Here is a 20,783-nt window from a genome sequence, read left to right as displayed (position 1 = left end):
AAAAAAAAAATCAAGAAAAGAAAATGCTCTCATCCAAAAACAATCCCCAGCATATTCTGTTGTCAGACATGACTGGAACTTCAAATGGGACTGGCTTCTATGGTCAGATGTAACTAACAAATGAGCTTTTTAGCAACAAACACTCAAGATGGGTTTGGTGCACACAGGGATAAAAAGTACCCCATGTGTACAATTCTGCTGTATTTTTAATGTTGTGGGCCTATATTCTGCTGGAGGTCCTGGACATCTTGTTTAGATACATGGCATCATGGAGTCTCTGATCTCTTGTCAGGTGCTCTCTAACCTCTTCAGGCATTATAGGAGAACATTTAGAGCTGTTAAACTGGCAGATGGAGGTTTCAAAAAGCATCGAATAAAAGGGTGCCGCTAATTGTGTCCAATGTGTATTAGAGAAAAACATTTATGTCATAATGATATTTCCCCCCATGTTAAATTCTTATTCTCCAATGAAAGGTTAGATTTATGTCAATTTTTAAAATAAAAGATCAAAATGATTAACAATGCAGTGGGTCACGACGAGGCGTTCCCCATAGCGACCCCTAGAGGACGCAGTGTCTCGTTCCCTACTCAGGGAACCATGGTTACATAAGTAACCTGAGACGATTTTCTTGTTGGAGTGGAAAATAAAGCCAAGCAGCTAATTTAATTATGACCTTTGACCCTGAAGAAGAAGCCTGGGGAAGCCCTTAAGTTACATATTTAATGAGGCGCAGTAGACAATAGACTAGTAAATAGGTAATAGAATTGAATGAAGACTGCTTGTAATTTATTTAGTTTACAAAGGTTTTTATCAGAGGCTTGATTGATTTATGTTAATCTGAGTATAACTCAAATGTGCAGCGATGGAGAATCGCATCAGTCTGCAAGTTTCCAGCGTAGCTCAATTTGATTGCCTTATTAAACAGTTAGTAGAACTGTCTATCCATCATGAAAGGTTACTGCTTATAGGTCCTTTTATAGCAATGAATATAAAGCATCTATTTTTGTTTTATTTTTGTAAATTTTTTATTTTTTTTTAAATCAGATCCAACATCTGATAAACATGAGTAAGTTGTGCATTATTGTCAGCTGAACATGTTTCTCTATTAAAACAGCCATCTAAAATGGCTGCTTATGTTATTTTCTGCATATTCATGTTCATTCAAAACAAGCTACGCCAATAAAACAGATTAATGTTGATTGATTTGACATCAAGGCAAGATGATGGAGCTAAAGACACTTTGAAAGACTGCACCACTTATCCAAGTAATTGTTGTTAATTAGATGACCTTTCACCTTTACTAATCACCCCCCATCAATGCTTATTTTCAGATAGTAAAAAAGCCTATTACGAACACTCATTACAGCCTGTAAATGTTGCTAATTAAAATGCGTCCATTAAAAGTTTCTAAACACATGGCAGTAAACCTAAACATGCTATTAAACTGAAGGCTCTCTGCTTGCTATATTGGCAAAAGGTAAGAACTTATGAGAATTTGGGCTCATGTAGACATGGCATTTGCAAAGCATGAGGTTTCAATACACACTCCTACACTGCTCTTGTATGCTTCTGTACTTGCCCCTGTGACCCCAACTAGTAAAGGTCTCCCTCAGCTCAGAGGAGATCATGGACTGTTTGGCAATAAGACTGCTGTAATTGTTCATCTGTCCACCTCAATTATAGCACCTCTCAAGCTTGCCAATTTTTTTTTTCTAAAAGGGCTGTCACATGGTCATTTGTTGGAGTGGTACCAGGGGAAATTCAATTAGTTATGCTGTGACTCTCCCATAACAAAATACTTTGTTTTCATTAACGGACACCAGGGTGTCTATGCAGTAGGTTAAAGTCAACTCTAATTATTACAAGAAGCAGTGGATTGAAATAATCATGTGTCTAGAGAATACAGCCAATCTGAACTGCAGTATAATTTCTTTGTACAATATATTCATTTAAACCCGGAAGTTATGTTTTGGTATAACCTTAATTACATCAAGTCTTTATGCTCAGTATTATTATTATTATTGTTGTTGTTGTTGTTGTTATTACACTGAAAAAATGGCGTGGACACGATTTTCACTTAGAATTGCTAATAAATTTCACACTTAATTACAAGGAGGTGGGAGCTGTAACAATTGGATGTGACAGGTATAAATCTTGCTCCAGGTTGTTCACGTCACTGATGCCATTTTGATCCTTGATCTTTAAGGCACAGGTTAATTAGTATGCTGACAACAGCACTATGGGTTTAGGAAGCTAGTGATGTTCCTACTGTCACGTTGCACACACACGAGGGACGAGGAGACGCTGGAGAATATGTTGACAAGACTTTATTTACAGGAACCAAGGGAGACGAACTCAGGAAGACGTTTACACGAAGACGTTCAGGAAGACGTACAACAGCGGACAGAGAACTTGGGAGTGGGAACACATTTTATACACACACACAGGAGGAGGGGATGACGAGACACACCTGGGAGCAATAAAACCAAGGGAAACACCTGGGACAAATGAAATAAACTAATCAGGACAGGAACAGGAAACTAACCAAATAAGGGCATGGGAAGGCACATGGGGAGCAGGACACACACAAAACATGGAACAGAGTCTGACACCTACTTAGCTCTCACCAGCTCTAGCTGATCTAGATGAACTTGGAGTAGATCTGTGGGAGTCAGTGAACAAAAGTTTTAAATAGTTTTCAGAAATTCCAAGCTATTTTGTTTTCATCAAGTTGTGAGCTAGGCATAAGATTTATTTAATTGACGCAAGCTGAGTCATGGTTTACTGTACGTCATTATACCCAAAGGTCTGTTTCCTGTAAACACTGCATTTAACTATCACATGTCTTGTTTTAATGAGCCCAAACAATCTGTTTGCTAATTAATAACATTTGACATTTAAAAGCTCATTTTGTGTGAAGTGAAGGGAACACCACTGCCACAGTACAGGAGGCTTAGATATTGATTCATTTAACAATGTTCATTTAACAGTCTTGTTAGTTTAAATAAATGTGGGGCATATCTGTTACAGAAACAACTGTTACAGAAACATTATTTTAATATACGAAAGCCACCCTAAGTAGTTAGCTACTTGTAATATTATATAGCTTGTACACTTACATTGAAGTTATTTTTATTTTATTTTACTTTACTGTTTAAAAGTTTAGGGACAGTAAGATTTTTTTTTTCTTTTATTCAGCAAGGACACATTAAACTGATCAAAAGTGACAGTAAAGACATTCATAATGTTAGCAAAAAATAAAAAATAAATAAATAAAAAATGCTTTTGAACTTTCTATTAATCAAAGAGTGCTGAAAATAATGTTGTATGGTTTCCACAAAAATATGAAGCAGCACAACTTTATACAACACTGATAATAGTAATGAATGTTTCTTAAGCAGCAAATCAGCATTTTAGAATGATTCCTGAAGAATCATTGACACTGAAGACTGGAGTAATGGCTGCTAAAAATTCAGATTTGCCATGAGAGAAATAATTCATTCATTCATTCATTATTTATTTATTTATTTATTTATAAAGCACATTTAAAAAACAGCCCAAGGTTGACCAAAGTGCTGTACAGATCAAGATGCACAAATACAAATAAAAAATTACAATCTATAAAGAAACAAACATAAAACTAAAATTATACGTTGGAAACTCACACTAAGAAAATGTGTTTTAAGTTTTAATTTAAAAGAGGAGAGTGATGACACCATTCGGATCGATACCGGTAGGCTATTCCAGAGTTTGGGGCCCGCTATTGCAAAAGCTCCACGTCTCCACGATGTTTTAACGTAGATCTACAAACAGAAAGCAATCCAAGGTTGCCGGATCTAAGTGACCTAGATGGGTTGTGACAACGTAGAATGTCAGATAGATACGTTGGTGCTAGGCCATAGTGCTTTAAAAACAAAAACTAAAATTTTAAATTCTATTCTCAGTTTGACTGGTAGCCAGTGCAGAGAAGTTAAAATGGAAGTAATATGATTGAATTTTCGACTACCCGTCAACAGCCTGGCTGCAGCATTTTGAACCATTTGAAGACGCCCAACAGATGATTGGTTTGCTCCATAATAGAGTAAATTGCAGTAATCAAGGCGTGAAGTAGTGAATGCATGGATAACTATTTCACAGTTCTTTAGAGAGAGAAAAGATTTAACTTTTGCAAGACGTCATAGATGATAAAAACATAATTTAACAACAGAATGAATTTGTTTATCAAACTTGAGACCTGAATCAAATAACACACCTAGATTTTTCACACATGGAGTAGCATAAGAACTTAAGTTGCCAAGGTCCAGATCACCAAAGTCAAAAAATATCTTGGACCAAACAGTATTACTTCAGTTTTATTCTCATTTAAGGCCAAAAAATTGTGTGTAAGCCATAATTTCACTTCCTGTAAACACGCTAGCAGGACCGCTATATGGAGCTTGAATCATTATGTTTAAATGGGAGGTACAATTGGGTGTCATCAGCGTATAAGTGAAATGATAATCCATATTTGAAAAAGATGGAACCCAATGGCAACAAGTATAAAGAGAACAATGTTGGAGCAAGAATAGATCCCTGTGGAACACCACAGCAGAGATGTGCTGCTGAGGAGGAATGTTTTCCGATGCATACAGAGAACTTCTTGTTGGTTAAAAAAAAGACTAGAACCAATTTAGAATGGTGCCCTGAATGCCTACAAGATTTTCCAATGGGGAAATAAGAATTGTATGATCGACCATATCGAAAGCTGAGCTGAGATCTAAAAGGACCAGAGCAACAGCACTCATTGGTAACTTTCAATAGAATCAGAATCAGAATCAGAAAGAGCTTTATTGCCAAGTATGTTTGCACATACAAGGAATTTGTTATAGTGTCACAAGCTTCCAGTACATGGAGACAACAACAACAGACAGATAATAAAGATGTGAATAAAATACACATGCATAAATATAATAGAGCAGATTCGGTACTGTGTAGTTTTCTGAATCCTGACTGGAAGGTATCATACAATGAATTTGAATCCAGAAAAGAATGTAGTTAAGTACAACCTTTTCCAAAATTTTTGAGAAAATTAAGATTAGAATTAGGTCTGAAATTACCTAAATCAGACATTTCAAGATTTGGTTTCTTCAGAAAAGGAGTAACTGAAGCATGTTTTAGGCAGTTAGGGACTGTACCAGTACTCAAACACATGTTGATAAAAAACAGGAGATCAGGCCCTATAATAGCAACAATTTGCTTAAAAATACTATCATATACTGTCATACAGACAAGAAGTAGGTTTCAGATTATCAATAATATCTTTACAGGTCTGAAGAGAAATTAAATCAAACATGCTCCAAGTAGAAGAGACCCTAGTTATATCAGGAAAAGCATGAGTCATCATGATTGTAGTCTTGACCTTGTCTTCTCAACAAAAAACGACCGAAAGTTTTCACATAAGAGATCAGACACATCGGGGAAAACATCAACAGCAGGGTTTAAAACAGCGTCTATAGTTAAAAATAGAACTCTTGGTCTTTTTGTGACAATCTCTGAAAGAAATTTAGATTTAGCAGACTTAACAGCTTTCTGGAAAACACAGAGAGACTCCCTTAAAATGTCACAGGACATCTTGCAACCTGTCCTTATGCCATTTGCGTTCTGCTCGTCTGAGTGAACGAATAGAGCAATTAAACCAAGGAGCAGATTTTTTTAATAGAATGCTTAATCTTCAAGGGAGCAATGTTAACAATGTTCAAGCAGGTAGTTATAAAAAAATAAAATATGCATCATCAAAGTTTTCTGAAAACCAGTTTGTGACTGACAATTCATCAACTGCCTTGTCAGCAGTAGCAAAATCCTCGCAGGCTGTAGGAGAAAAATAACGAACCCAACGGGCCTGAGCAGGTGTAGTACTTGATCGACGAGGAAAGGCAGAAGTGAAAGTTACAAATTTTTCATCAAATAAGAAAAATTTAAAGTATCACATTTTCACAAAAATATTAATACAACCGTTTTTAACATTGATAATATGAAACCTTTCTCGAGCACCAAATCAGCATATTAGAATATTCCTGAAGAATCATGCAAGGCTGAAGACTGAAGTTATAGCTGCAGACAATTCAGCTTTGCCATCACATGAATAAATTACATTTAAATATATAAACTAGAAAACGGTTATTTTAAACTGTAATAATATTTCACAATATTACTGCTTTTACTGTATTTTTGGTCAAATAAATGCAGCCTTGGTGAGCATATACAGTTTTTCAAAAACATTAAAAATCTTACCAACCTCAAACTTTTGAATGGTAGTGCATGCTTATTTATACTTTTACACAAGATGCCACCAATAACACTCAAAAACAACATAATTTATATAACTGATTCAAAATATATGAATTGTCCCATTTAACTAAACATTATAAGTTATTGTTTAATATATCAAAAAATGCCATAAAATACTACATCTGCGAATCATGTGAATCATTTTTTTAACTACTTAATTTACATCATTTACATGAACTGATTCATTAAGATAACTACCCAGTTTTTCAGCAAAACCTTAGATTAATTAGGTGAGCATGTTTAATTGTCTTATATTGCTTGACTATAAATCTCTGTGTACAATACGTTGCGATAAAAGACAGGAATGTCGATTTTTGTAACGCTACAGTGGCATTTGCTGGAAAAAGTTGCTTGTAACCGAAAAAAACTTCTTTGTTTTGAAAACATCTAAGGTTCTGTCACGCTACTGAATGTACTTGTTAGTAGTGTCACTACTAGTTTCAGTTATTTCCCAACAGATTGACAACAAGATTGAAAAAAAAAAAAACCCCACACAATCCAAGATGGGTGCTTATTACATTCCATTCTTATTCACAATGCAAATATGCTCAAATAAAGCTAGACATGCCTTTATATATATATAACCTCTAAGAAAAGTCAGTAAAAATAGGGCCAAATGTACTGTATATATATATATATATATATATATATATATATGTACTAATATAAAGGATTTTTCATTATTGATTTTCAGGTGTTTTAACCATATTTTGAATGTGCTGTTTTTGGGTTGAAGGAAATGTCCATAAACTTACCAGAAAATATCTTGGAAGAAAATTACAAGTATTCCTTTTCCATTTTCAGCTTCTTATCGCTCACTGCTGCATCTGTAGATCTGAACCAGAGCTGTTCCATCTTTACTATCTCCAGATTTTGGCCACATGTAAACACCACCCAGCAGGCCCTTCCTGGTCAGAGAAAAATGCTTCTGCTTGACTCTACTGTTGTCTTGCCCAAGTTAATAACACACCAGCATGCTTCTGCAGCTTTCCCATCACAAGTTAGGGAAGCCAAACTTTCTGAGCTCAGCCACATATGGCCACGTCCTTGAGAGAGCTATAAAACAGGCTATTTAAATCTAACCTAATTACAGTCTAGACAAGTGTCTTTAGTACGCCCAGAAAGCTGTGGATATTCGTCTGCATTCACACACTTAGTCACTAGCATTCTTTAGGTTAGTTTAATCCAGACTGCCAGGCAAAGAAAAGATGCTTACTCACTGGGAAACTCATCAAGCCAATAAGAATCAGTTGTTTATACTGTCCACTCTAAAAAATGCTGGGTTGTTTCAGCCCAACTTTAGGTGAAAATATGGACTAACCCAGCTGTTGGGTTAAATTTTTAAATTAAATTTTTAAGCCAAAAGTTGGGTTAGTCCATATTTGACCCAAAGTTGGGTTGAAACAACCCAGGATTTTTTTAGAGTGTAGATTAAAGAGAACATAATGTTGGTTTATAAGGGCTGAGGGATTTAAAAAGACTTCAAGGGTGCCAAGCACCAACCAAATTTGCCTGATCTCTCATAGAACACAACAATAATGTAAGTAAGTAGATTCGGAATAAGGCCTTTTATTTTATTTTATTTTTATTTTTATTTTTTTTCAACATCATTATAAATACTTGTATTTAAGTATTTAAGTTTAAGAGCAAAGACAGGAGATGTGGGAAATATGGGAATAAGATAACTGTTCAAATTATTTGTAGTAAGTGACAGGCAGCTGCAAACATTAAAGCTGATATTAAAGTATTTTTCTGCTTTTAATGTGCAAAGACAAAATTAAGTAAGATATTTGAAGGATGATTTCCACAAACAAGGACAATTTTCCTATGGCTCAACCAATGGCGTACATCAGATTTTTATTTATTTTATTTTATTTTATTTTGGCAGACTGGGAAGATTGTTTTGGAAACCTCTTTGAAAATGTTCAAATATTTAAAATGATCATTTCTTATATTTCTAAAATAATTTAGTATTTTGTGGAAAATATGTATATTTTTTATATTTTAAAATAATAATTTCAGTATTTTTGCTTTTTTTTTTTTGGTCACAATTTTCCCCCAATAATGTCAAGACTGTGGCTCAACCAATGGCATGATTTTTGGGTCTTTTTTGTTTCTTCAGTTTAGTGACACTAGTGGTACAAATTTTAGATTTGGTAGAAGTAGTTTGATCAGTGTTTACTTGTAGTAGTTTTAACCTCTCCACCAGGGATGTACCAAGAGTTAGTACACACACACACACACACACACACACACACACACACACACACACACACTATATACAGTGGGTATAGAAAATAATCACCCCCCTTTAAATAGTCACATTTGCAATAGTCACAATTGCTATGCATCCTGAAATGAAGACGGACACAGTTTTTGTTTTATCCAGCTGTATTTACTCAGTGCAACTTATAACATCCAAGTGAAAGATATAACACCAACATGTCAGAGAAAAAAAAAAAATCACTGAGTTGGAAAAAGTATCACCCCCATGTGTCAATATTTTGTTGAACCACCTTTTGCTTTAATTACAGCCTTTAGTCTGTTGGGATATGCCTCTACTAATTTTCCACATCTAGCCATTGCAATATTTGCCCACTCTTTTTTGCAGAACTGCTCAAGTTCAGTTAAATTTCATGGTGACTGTGGACTGCAGTCTTCAAGTCATTCCACAGATTTTCAATTGGGTTTAATTCTGGGCTCTGACTAGGCCATGCAATGACATTTACCTTTTTCTCCTTTAACCACTGTGTGGTCAGTTTTGCTGTGTGCTTTGGGTCATTATCATGTTAGAAGGTAAACCTTCTTCCCATTGACAAGTTCCTGGCAGAAGACAGCAGATTTTCCTCAAGAATTTGACCATATTTTGCCCCATCTATTTTTCCTTCTATCCTGACAAGTGCTACAGTCCCTGCTGCAGAGAAACACCCCCATAACAGGATATTACCACCTCCATGCTTTACTGTAGGAATGGTATTATTTGGATGGTGAGTTTTATTGCATTTCCGCCAGACATATTGTTTTGTGTTGAGGCCAAATAATTAAATTTTAGTCTCATCTGTCTCAAATCTTCAATGTGCGTTTTGGCAAAGCTTAGTCGTGACTGCATGTGGCTTTTCTTGAGGAGTGGCTTTTTTCTTGCAACCTTCCCATACAAGTCACATTTGTGGAGAATTTGTGATATTGTTGTCACATGCACACAATGACCATTCTTTGTCATAAATTCCTGCAACTGCTTCAGAGTTGCTATAGGCCTCTTGGTATCCTCTCTGACCAGTTTCCTCCTGGCTCTTTCATCCAGTTTGGAGCGATGTCCTGATCTACAGAGGGTCTGTGTTGTATCAAATACACTGTGCTTCTAGGCACCAATAAAGCTTTTGAAATGTTTTTGTATCCATCCCCTGACTTGTGCCTGTCCACAACTTTATCCTGAAGATCTTTTGACAGTGCCTTGCCACCCATTGTTGATCGTTTGCATCATTTGCACTACCAAGGAATGAAATGCTCCAGGAAAGCTCTTTTCGTGCTGTGTCATGCTGTGTCACAGCCATCTGCTGGAGTGCCCATGACAGCCACCAGAGGGCACTCCTCCTGGGTCACTATTATTGCTTGTGGACTTCATTTCCCATCACCACATTCGGGTTCTTCCTTCAGCTTTTAAGATAGAGCGGAAGGCTCGGTTCCAGATGTTGGCGGCTCTTCATCAACAGGGAATGGAAGTAGGAGGTCTTGCACAGATTTTTAGAACTTTGGCAGTAGGACTGGAACTCTGTAATTCCAAACTCAACAAGATTTTTGATGAATGCCTGGATTACCCTTTGGAGTGAGACTCTGTGTGAGATTTTGGGGTTTTATTGACTATCTCTATTACCGCAGTTTAGTGGTTCAACCCAGTCATTTTGTGCCTGTTGCAGTGCCCCCAGAGAATAGTGAAGCTTCATTGTCTTTATCTCGCAAACGAAGATCGAGAAGGAGGGCAGCAAGGCCCACTCCTGTCCGGGAGCCTTCAGAGTCCACTCCAGAGCCTGCTTCAGTCCAGGAGCCCTCAGAGTTCACTCCAGTGTCCGCTCCAGTCCGAGAGCCCTCAGGGTCAACTCCAGAGTCGGCTCCAGTCGGGGAGCCTTTAGAGTCCACTCATGAAACGGCTCCAGTCGGGGAGCCTTCAGAGTCCACTCCAGAGCCCGCTCCAGTCTGGGAGCCTTCAGAGTGCACTCCAGAGCCCGCTCCAGTCCGGGAGCCTTCAGAGCCAACTCATGAAACGGCTCGAGTCGGGGAGCCTTCAGAGTCCACTCCAGAGCCCGCTCCAGTCCGGGAGCTTTCAGAGTCCACTCCAGAACCCACTCAAGTCTATGAGTTCATTCCAGAGCTCATTCCAGACTACGAGTCCTCTCCAGAGTCAGTTCTGGTCTATGAGTTTACTCCAGAGTCCGCTCCGGTTTACAAGTCCACTCCAGAGCCCTCTCAAGTCTATGAGTTCATTCCAGAGCTCGCTCCAATCTATGAGTCCACTCCAGAGCCTATTCTAGTCCTTGAATTCGCTCCTGAGCCCACTCAAGTTTATGAGTTCACTCCTGAGTTCGTTCCAGTCCAGGAGTCCACTCCTGAGCCCGCTCCAGTTCCTCCCGAGGTGGCGGCTTTGGCTGCAGAACGTCCCGAGGTGGTGGCGTCCGATTCAGCTCCTCCTGAGGTGGCAGCTTCCACTGCAGAACCTCCAGAGGCAGCGGAGTCCACTTCAGCTCCTCTCTGGGCGGTGGCGCCCACTCCTGAACTTTCTGCCTGTCCTGTCACGGCCAAGAAGTCTGTACCTGAACTCTCTATTTGTTCTGTCATGGCCAAGGAGGCCATTCCTGACCTCTCTATCTTCCCTGCTATGGCCAAGGAGGCCATTCCTGAACTCTCCGTCTGCCTTGTCATGGCCAGGAGGCTGTTCCTGAACTCTCAGTCTGGCCTGTCACGGCCAAGGAGGCCGTTCCTGAATTCTGTTTGTCCTGTTACGGACACAGAGGCTGCTGTTAACCTCCCTGTGCTTTCTTTTCCAGCCCAGTCTGAGCCATCTTTGTGGTCTCCTGCACCATCAGCTCCACAGAAGTGGTCCTCAGCTCCACCAGCTCAACCCTGGTGGTCATCTGCTCCACCGTGGGGATCTTTGCTTCCGTCTGCTCTGCTGTGGTTGTTGTCTGCTCCGCCGTGGGGATCTACGGTCCCGTTTGCTCTGCTGTGGTGGCTTCCTGCTCTGCCGGACCCACCCTGGCCTCTTGCTCTGCCAACTCTGCTCTGGTTTCCTGGTTTACCTCTGGCACAAGGCCATCTTCCACCACACGGGCCTGGCCCACCATCCCTCCCCCTGATCCACCTCCTTTCTGAAGCGTCTGAAATCTGCTCATTAAAGATGGGATTATGTCACAGCCCAGCTGGAGTGCCCATGACAGCCACCAGAGGGCACTCCTCCCGGGTCACTGTTATTGCTTGTGGACTTCATTTCCCATCACCCTTTTCCCTGTCTATCAGGTTCATTGTTTTCCAGCTGTGTGTCATTTAGTCTTGTTAGTGTCCCTATAAATACCATGTTTTGTTAATCTTAGTTTGTTGCAGTATTGCACTATGTGTTTCTTTCACCCCATCTCTGTTTATTTTAGTTTTTTCTGACATGTTGGTGTTATATTGCTCAACACGATCAAAGGCTTTCTCTTGGTCTAATGAGATTAACCCACAATCTAAATTTAACAACTTGGAGACTTCCAAAACATCACAAACTAAAAAAATATTATCAAATACTGATCTTCGGGGAACACAGTATCAGTAAATCTGATCAGTAAATCTGATCAGGATGGATGACACCATCCATCACTCCTGCTAACCTGTTAGCCAGGGTTTTAGAGAGCAGCTTATAATCACTACAGAGTAGTGATACGGGCCGCCAACACTTAATCTCTGTAAGGTCGCCCTTCTTGGGCAGGAGGGTTAGCACTGCTCTACGGCAGCTCACAGGCAACTGCCCTTCAGCCAGGCTTTCATTCAACACCTCCAAAAGGTCCTCTTTTAGATCTGACCAGAAAGACTTGTAAAAGTCAACTGGCAGACCGTCAATTCCCGGTGCTTTTCCAGACTCCATTCCTTGGAGAGCATTATACAGCTCCCCCGTGCTCAAAGCACCCGAGATTTCAGCGTTGGCTTCCTCCGATACCTGGGGTAAGTCATCAAAAAACTCACTATCACCCCTGTATCCGGCCCCGAGTTCATTCCTATACAAGTTCTCATAAAACATAACTGCTCTCTTGCGAATGTCAGCAGGGTCAGTTAATAAAGCTCCAGATTCAGAGCGCAAGGCATGGATGGCCCTGCTCTGACCATTCTTCTTCTCCAAGTTGAAGAAGAACTTGGATGGAGCATCCATCTGGTCCACACTCTGGAACCGAGACCTGACCAGAGCCCCCTGTGTTTTACCACCCAGCAAATCAGCCAACTGTGTCCTTTTATCTAAAAGAGAATCTAAATAACTTTGGGCACCAGTTGACTCAGCCAATTCTTGAAGTTTTAAAATGTCAGTCTCCAAGGTCCTCATATTTAAAGTTATCTCCCTAGTGACGTTTTGAGTGTATTGCAAACAAAATTGTTTTATTTGGGCTTTCCCAAAATCCCACCACTGTCTTAAAGATTTAAAAGATCCCTTCGTGGTTCTGAACTCATCCCAAAACAATTTAAACATGTTCTTAAAATATTTGTCACCTAACAAATTGGTGTCTAGCTGCCAGTATGCATTCCTTGGTTTAATGGAATTTAGAAACACAGAACACTGCACCATACTGTGATCAGAGAAACTCTAAAGTGGGGTAATTAAACATCTTCTCACAATATTACAATGATGTTTAATAACATAAAATCGATCAAGCCTTGCCAGAGAAATCACACTGTCACGAATATGAGTCCAAGTATATTGTCTTTGTTTCTCATGAAACTGTCTCCAAGTGTCACATAAATCGTGTGTCTTAACAAGCTGGATTAGCAAATTACGAGATGGTAAATGGGGTTCAACGTGATTCCTGTCCAAATTTGACACTGTACAATTAAAATCACCACCCAAGAATAAAAATTCCTCCCCACAGCATTTTTGCAAAACAGAGCCCAATATATTCAGAAAAATCATTCTTTCTACTGCTGAAGTTGGAATATACACACAAATAAAAACAAAAACAAAATGTTCAAAAGTGGCTCTTACTTTTAAAAGTCTACCTTTAACTATTTCCTCAACCTGATGAGAATGTGGACTGAAAGATTTAGCAAAAAGAATGGCCACCCCTCCACTAAGTGAGGTACTGTGGCTCAAAACTGAGACCCCCTCCCACTCCCCTGCCCAATCAGCAGCATTCTTTAAGTCACTGTGTGTTTCTTGCAACATAACAACATCAATTCTCCTTTGTTTAACTACCTCAAATATTTCTGCTCTTTTTTTCATTTCTCTTGCACCATTTACATTCAATGTTGCAATATTCACTTCACTCATTTTTAGAAAAGAAGAGGAAAACAAGAACCATAGCAGCACTCCACACACACCAACCACATCAATAGCCAAGCTATTAGGCTTTCTCAGACTCTTCATTAGCATTGTCAGAAGTGAATTTTCTCACTATCTTCTTTAATCGATATACCTCTTTGTTGGTAAACAACCCCTCCGACATAAAAGATCTAGTTTTACCAACAAACTGCTTAACGTCAGGAAAATACTCTTCAACACGCACCCCTCTCTTATTTTTTGTGGCTCTGAGAAAGAGCTTAATGTCATCCACTTCATAACTTCGGCTAGAAAAGTCACTCTGAGATAAACTGACGCTGGAATCGGAAGACTCACTGCCACTTTCCATTCCGTCCTCACCATAAACATCCTCTACACCTGCTTTCTTAGCCTTAACGGCTTGAAAATCGCCAGATTTCTTCCTTTTAGATGGAACTTTAAATTCACTTTGCCCTGTCTCCATTTCAATGCCATCACACAACAAATTGGGCTGCAAAATGTTGACCGCGCTATCGCTTTGTTTCTTGTCCGTTTTAATAGCGGATTTACAAGACTGAACATTCAAAGTTTCAGAACTAGCCGGTGTATTTACCTCATCCGCATTCTTGGGATCTGTTATCTGAAACGCATTCGCTGCGCTCTCACTCTCGGACGAATTCGAATTTTAACAATCCTTTATTACAAATATAATTCACCACACAATTAAATTACAATATTCATTTATAAAGAAAACAAACCCAACTCACAAATATGTAAAAGCCAAATCGCCTTCGAAAACAGAACACAAAGCCTCATTATAACACCAAATTTCTTCAAAAGAAGCAAGATCATCCATATGTTTATAATATTTAAAATCAATCAGTATTCTTGCTTGCACCATATTTGAAAACAATGTAACCACATTCTGTTCCAAATTTTGTTCCATCTTTTTCTTTCTACTTACATAGATAGCCAGTTTTGCTTGGCCTAAAACAAAATTCAGCAATTGACAAATAAATCTTTTCCTCATTACATATTTGAAACCAAAAATAAATAACACCATAGAAAAAGATTCATTACAATTCTTAAAAATGCTACCTACACACAAAAATAAAGGTTCCAGTCTAGCACAATTCGCAAATGTATGAAAGATGGTTTCTCTCTCAGTGCAAAAAGGACAACCAGCATCAATCTCAGGATTTATGATCGAAGTAAAAGCATTGACAGCTACAGCACCATGAAGGATTCTCCACTGTAAATCACCTGTTTTTTTAGTCAACGGTGGTTTATATAGTGCTCTCCACTCAGGCTTTTTATCCATATTCAACTTAAAAAAAACACGCCATGGAGTATCAATTTTCTTATTTAACATTTTTTTGTTAAAATTAATCACACAACACTTATACAAAACTTTCCCAGTGCTCGAAAAGAAGTCTACACACATGGAATCAACAACTTCAAAAAAGACTCCGGAAACCCCTTCTAGATTCAAAGAAAAAAACAAACAAGGACACAGGCAACTGCCCTTCAGCCAGGCTTTCATTCAACACCTCCAAAAGGTCCTCTTTTAGATCTGACCAGAAAGACTTGTAAAAGTCAACTGGCAGACCGTCAATTCCCGGTGCTTTTCCAGACTCCATTCCTTGGAGAGCCTTATACAGCTCCCCCGTGCTCAAAGCACCCGAGATTTCAGCGTTGGCTTCCTCTGATACCTGGGGTAAGTCATCAAAAAACTCACTATCACCCCTGTATCCGGCCCCGAGTTCATTCCTATACAAGTTCTCATAAAACATAACTGCTCTCTTGCGAATGTCAGCAGGGTCAGTTAATAAAGCTCCAGATTCAGAGCGCAAGGCATGGATGGCCCTGCTCTGACCATTCTTCTTCTCCAAGTTGAAGAAGAACTTGGATGGAGCATCCATCTGGTCCACACTCTGGAACCGAGACCTGACCAGAGCCCCCTGTGTTTTACCACCCAGCAAATCAGCCAACTGTGTCCTTTTATCTACTAAATAACTTAAATAACTTTGGGCACCAGTTGACTCAGCCAATTCTTGAAGTTTTAAAATGTCAGTCTCCATATTTAAACAGCCAATTCTTGAAGTTTTAAAATGTCAGTCTCCAAGGTCCTCATATTTAAAGTTATCTCCCTAGTGACGTTTTGAGTGTATTGTAAACAAAATTGTTTTATTTGGGATTTCCCAAACTCCCACCACTGTCTTAAAGATTTAAAAGATCCCTTCGTGGTTCTGAACTCATCCCAAAACAATTTAAACATGTTCTTAAAATATTTATCACCTAGGTGTTTAGTGTTTAGCTGCCAGTATGCACTCCTTGGTTTAATGGAATTTAGAAACACAGAACACTGCAGTGATCAGAGATCAGAGAAACTCAGTGGGGTAATTAAACATCTTCTCACAATATTACAATGATGTTTAATAACATAAAATCGATCAAGCCTTGCCAGAGAAATCACACTGTCACGAATATGAGTCCAAGTATATTGTCTTTGTTTCTCATGAAACTGTCTCCAAGTGTCACATAAATCGTGTGTTTTAACAAGCTGGATTAGCAAATTACGAGATGGTAAATGGGGTTCAACGTGATTCCTGTCCAAATTTGACACTGTACAATTAAAATCACCACCCAAGAATAAAAATTCCTCCCCACAGCATTTTTGCAAAACAGAGCCCAATATATTCAGAAAAATCATTCTTTCTACTGCTGAAGTTGGAATATACACACAAATAAAAACAAAACCAAAATGTTCAAAAGTGGCTCTTACTTTTAAAAGTCTACCTTTAACTATTTCCTCGACCTGATGAGAATGTGGACTGAAAGTTTTTGCAAAAAGAATGGCCACCCCTCCACTAAGTGAGGTACTGTGGCTCAAAACTGAGACCCCCTCCCACTCCCCTGCCCAATCAGCAGCATTCTTTAAGTCACTGTGTGTTTCTTGCAACATAACAACATCAATTCTCCTTTGTTTAACTACCTCAAATATTTCTGCTCTTTTTTTCATTTCTCTTGCACCATTTACATTCAATGTTGCAATATTCACTTCACTCATTTTTAGAAAAGAAGAGGAAAACAAGAACCATAGCAGCACTCCACACACACCAACCACATCAATAGCCAAGCTATTAGGCTTTCTCAGACTCTTCATTAGCATTGTCAGAAGTGAATTTTCTCACTATCTTCTTTAATCGATATACCTCTTTGTTGGTAAACAACCCCTCCGACATAAACGATCTAGTTTTACCAACAAACTGCTTAACGTCAGGAAAATACTCTTCAACACGCACCCCTCTCTTATTTTTTGTGGCTCTGAGAAAGAGCTTAATGTCATCCACTTCATAACTTCGGCTAGAAAAGTCACTTTGAGATAAACTGACGCTGGAATCGGAAGACTCACTGCCACTTTCCATTCTGTCCTCACCGTAAACATCCTCTACACCTGCTTTCTTAGCCTTAACGGCTTGAAAATCGCCAGATTTCTTCCTTTTAGATGGAACTTTAAATTCACTTTGCCCTGTCTCCATTTCAATGCCATCACACAACAAATTGGGCTGCAAAATGTTGACCGCGCTACCGCTTTGTTTCTTGTCCGTTTTAATAGCGGACTTACGAGACTGAACATTCAAGGTTTCAGAACTAGCCGGTGTATTTACCTCATCCGCATCTTTGGGATCTGTTATCTGAAATGCATTCGCTGCGCTCTCACTCTCGGACGAATTCACAATAGTGCTCTCCTCCACTGCACCTGTCTCTGCCACAGGCGGGGCAGCGTTAGACGGTCCAGCCTCAACAGGCTCGCCAGCATTAAAATCATTCGCCGAGCTGTTTTCTGTAGCTTTACCAGGGCAAGCGCGAACCAAGTGACCCACCTCCCCGCAATTAAAACATTTCATTTTATCCGTTGTAGCATAGATAACATAGTCAAAATCATCAACTTTCAGATGCAGTGATAGGTCGAGCTCCTCATCATCTTTTAAAATCATGTAAACGAAACGTCTAAAAGACACCACATGTTTTAAAAGAGGCGAACCACAACCAATTGGTATCATCTTAATAGGTGACACCAATTTGCCATATCGAGACATAATTCTCACTAATGTTTCATCACTTATGAAAGGCGGAATATTGGACAGCAGCACTTTTTTTGATGGCATGGAAAGTGGGAGGACTGGAATAAAAAGATTGTCAACAACAATTCCAGTCTCAACTAACTCATTTGCTTTTTCAACAGAGCTAAGAAAAATAACTGTGGCACTGTTCATTTTAGAGGCTGACATGATATTCCCATGCCCCACAACTTCTCCTACAGCTAGACAACAGTCTTCCACGCTCACCGCGGACGCCACTTTAACCCCATGGCGCAGCGTGAGTTTACTCAAAATCTGCGACCGCGGGGCCGTCATGCTGGCCACAAAAAGAAAAACGGCAGCACGCGGCCCAACCAGAGAAATAAACCACCAAACTTAAGAACAGTAGCCCAAGCAAGAAAGAAAGTAAGAAAAAGAGGATTCACTCACAGTCTCCAATTCACACTCGCACCGCTCACGCTCAACAGTCACACCGGAAGTGAGAGAGAGAGAGAGAGAGAGAGAGAGAGAGAGAGAAAGAGAGGCAAAGCTGATAAGGTTTATAATGTGTGTCCCACCCCACTTTTGACTTTTCATACTTTTGGTTCTACACCCCTGCAACACACAGCTGTGCTATATGGGGCTCTACTTAAATACATAAAAGGAAATTTGAAGCATAGTGAGGCTTCAGTATACTCAAGAAAAAACAAATCTGCCATCAATCTCTTTCATCCTACAAAGTTGAAAGCTTTCAAGATCAAACATTTTCCCAGACCATGCTTTTCAGACATGCCGCAGAATCATAAAGTAAATCTCCTCATAAAACACGAATATGCCATCCTGCTTCACATGATTGTGGTATTTCGAAGAGAAACAAGTCATAGGGTGGGGGCTCATGCTAACGTTTCTTTTTGAGTAAACCTGATTTAACCCTGCTGGAATGTTTAATTTCAGGTAAATCTTCAGCAGGATTCTTCCCAAGGTATGTCAGTCTCATTATAAAGGGTCTTTTTTTTATATTTAATTTTATTAATTCTTGTGTATCCATGTAAAGTCAAAGTTTCAGGAGGTGGCATGATAGAATCGTAAATACTTTAATCATTCCAGTTAATTAATCGTTCAGGAATCGGACTACACTGGTTGTGCTGAATGTTCACTGAAAATAACCAATTCATAAGAGTAAATTGCTAGAGACTGGAACTTCACTGGTTGTGATCAATGTTTTTGATCTCATTAGAGTAATTTGTTCAAAAAGTTGTACTACACTGTCAAGTCAAGTCACCTTTATTTATATAGTGATTTATACAATACAGATTATGTCAAAGCAGCTTTACAGTGTCAAACAGGAAAACAGTTTGTCAATAATGCAAGAGGACAATAAAAAAAATTTTTTTCAGTTAAAGTCAGTTCATTGATGATTCAGTGATGTCATCATCCAGTTCAGCTCTCTTCCAATAGTGTCTGTGCAATCAAGTTAACAATATTGGCAGAAATTACGCATCCCCATAAGCAAGTCAAAGGGGATAGTGGCAAGCAAAACTCCATCAGTGACAGAAATGGAGAAAAAAATCTTGGGAGAAACAGATCTCCTTTTTCCAGACAAAACCAGCATGGTGTGGTTTAATTCCAGGCTGCAACACAGGTCAGATTGTGCATTTAACACGGGTTGACGCGGAGTTCCGGTTCCTGTCTGTCGTACTGGTTTGCGAGTGTAGCTCAATGCAACTTTGATTTTCTGTTGGAATCTTTATCTTACCATCACTCTCTGTTGTTTAAACTGCTAATATATAACTTAATTCTCACTATATTTCTGAAATTATCAGAATTTGACATTGTTCTCTTTTAATCTAAACTGCTAGCACAGCGCGTTAGCATTCTGTTAGCATGTTAGCTTGTCATTTGCATTTTGCGTTCCTACCGTTTATTTTTCTCTCTCTTTCGCTCCGTTTTTCACAGTTCATCAAACACCTGTGGTAAGTCAGAAATCATTCAACAATCACGGTGAGTCATGGCTTCTTCTCCTGTTATTGTCACTTGCACTGCTTTCCGCATATATAGTTTAGCCTTCTCTGTCAGTGGCAAAGGATTCACATATATATATGCAACTGGATCTGCAACCAGAACTGAACAAAGCTAGTGGCCCTCACATTCTTACTATCCTCAATTAATGTTTGGATGCGTGTCTCTAGTTCTGAAATCTTTTCTGTCAGCCTAACTATTTCCCTGCGTTTATCACATGAGAGAGAGAGGCTCTGTCAGCCTAACTATTTCCCTGCGTTTATCACATGAGAGAGAGAGGCTCTGTCAGCCTAACTATTTCCCTGCGTTTATCACATGAGAGAGAGAGGCTCTGTCAGCCTAACTATTTCCCTGCGTTTATCACATGAGAGAGAGAGAGAAAGAAATAGCTTTTATTTTTTATATGTTTAGTCTTAATTTTAATTTTAATTAAAGTTTAATTAAAGTCATTTTCTTATGTACTTTCATAATTTTTATTTCATAGACAATTGGACGAATTTTTGGGGCAGACCTGACCTGTTGAAAAGAAATGGTCTTCTCTCTAGAAATATGTCACATAATCTTAGAGTTTGTAACTGGGGCACAGGTCAGGAAGCAGACAGACTGACTAAACCGACCGTCTGCTAGCCGCTTCATGTCACGGAAGTCAATTATTTCTCAGCACATAGAGAATCTTTCACCTATATATCATACTACAGAGGCTGTGTCTGTTCCCCGAACTACCAAGTACAAAAAACTCCCAAACCAATTTAAGGGTAAAAATTTAATTGATGTTCAACAAATAAAAAAAAACATATCATACAGATAAGCAAATGATAAAGCTTGGCTTAAGGAATATTAGATCCCTTTCTACGAAAGCACT

The 20,783-nt window shown here is 39.0% G+C and overlaps 1 long non-coding RNA gene across 1 annotated transcript in view; it reads right to left on the bottom strand.

Annotated features, from left to right (window-relative positions):
- LOC107681470 (uncharacterized) overlaps positions 1–17,499 on the bottom strand; it is a 19,968-nt gene extending 2,469 nt beyond the window's left edge. The window contains exons 1-3 of the long non-coding RNA XR_001633257.1: positions 17,473–17,499; positions 14,415–14,457; positions 13,752–13,754 (exon numbers count right to left, since the gene is read on the bottom strand). This is a non-coding gene — a long non-coding RNA (uncharacterized LOC107681470). The remainder of the gene's footprint in view (positions 1–13,751; positions 13,755–14,414; positions 14,458–17,472) is intronic.
- Between the last annotated feature and the right edge of the window lie 3,284 nt (positions 17,500–20,783).

Source organism: Sinocyclocheilus anshuiensis, unplaced genomic scaffold (genome assembly GCF_001515605.1).
Source record: "Sinocyclocheilus anshuiensis isolate Anshui unplaced genomic scaffold, SAMN03320099.WGS_v1.1 scaffold1924, whole genome shotgun sequence".
In the NCBI taxonomy this organism is placed as follows: domain Eukaryota; kingdom Metazoa; phylum Chordata; class Actinopteri; order Cypriniformes; family Cyprinidae; genus Sinocyclocheilus; species Sinocyclocheilus anshuiensis.
The sequence above is the reverse complement of the archived record's forward strand: the minus strand, read 5'-3'. Positions and strand labels throughout refer to the sequence as shown.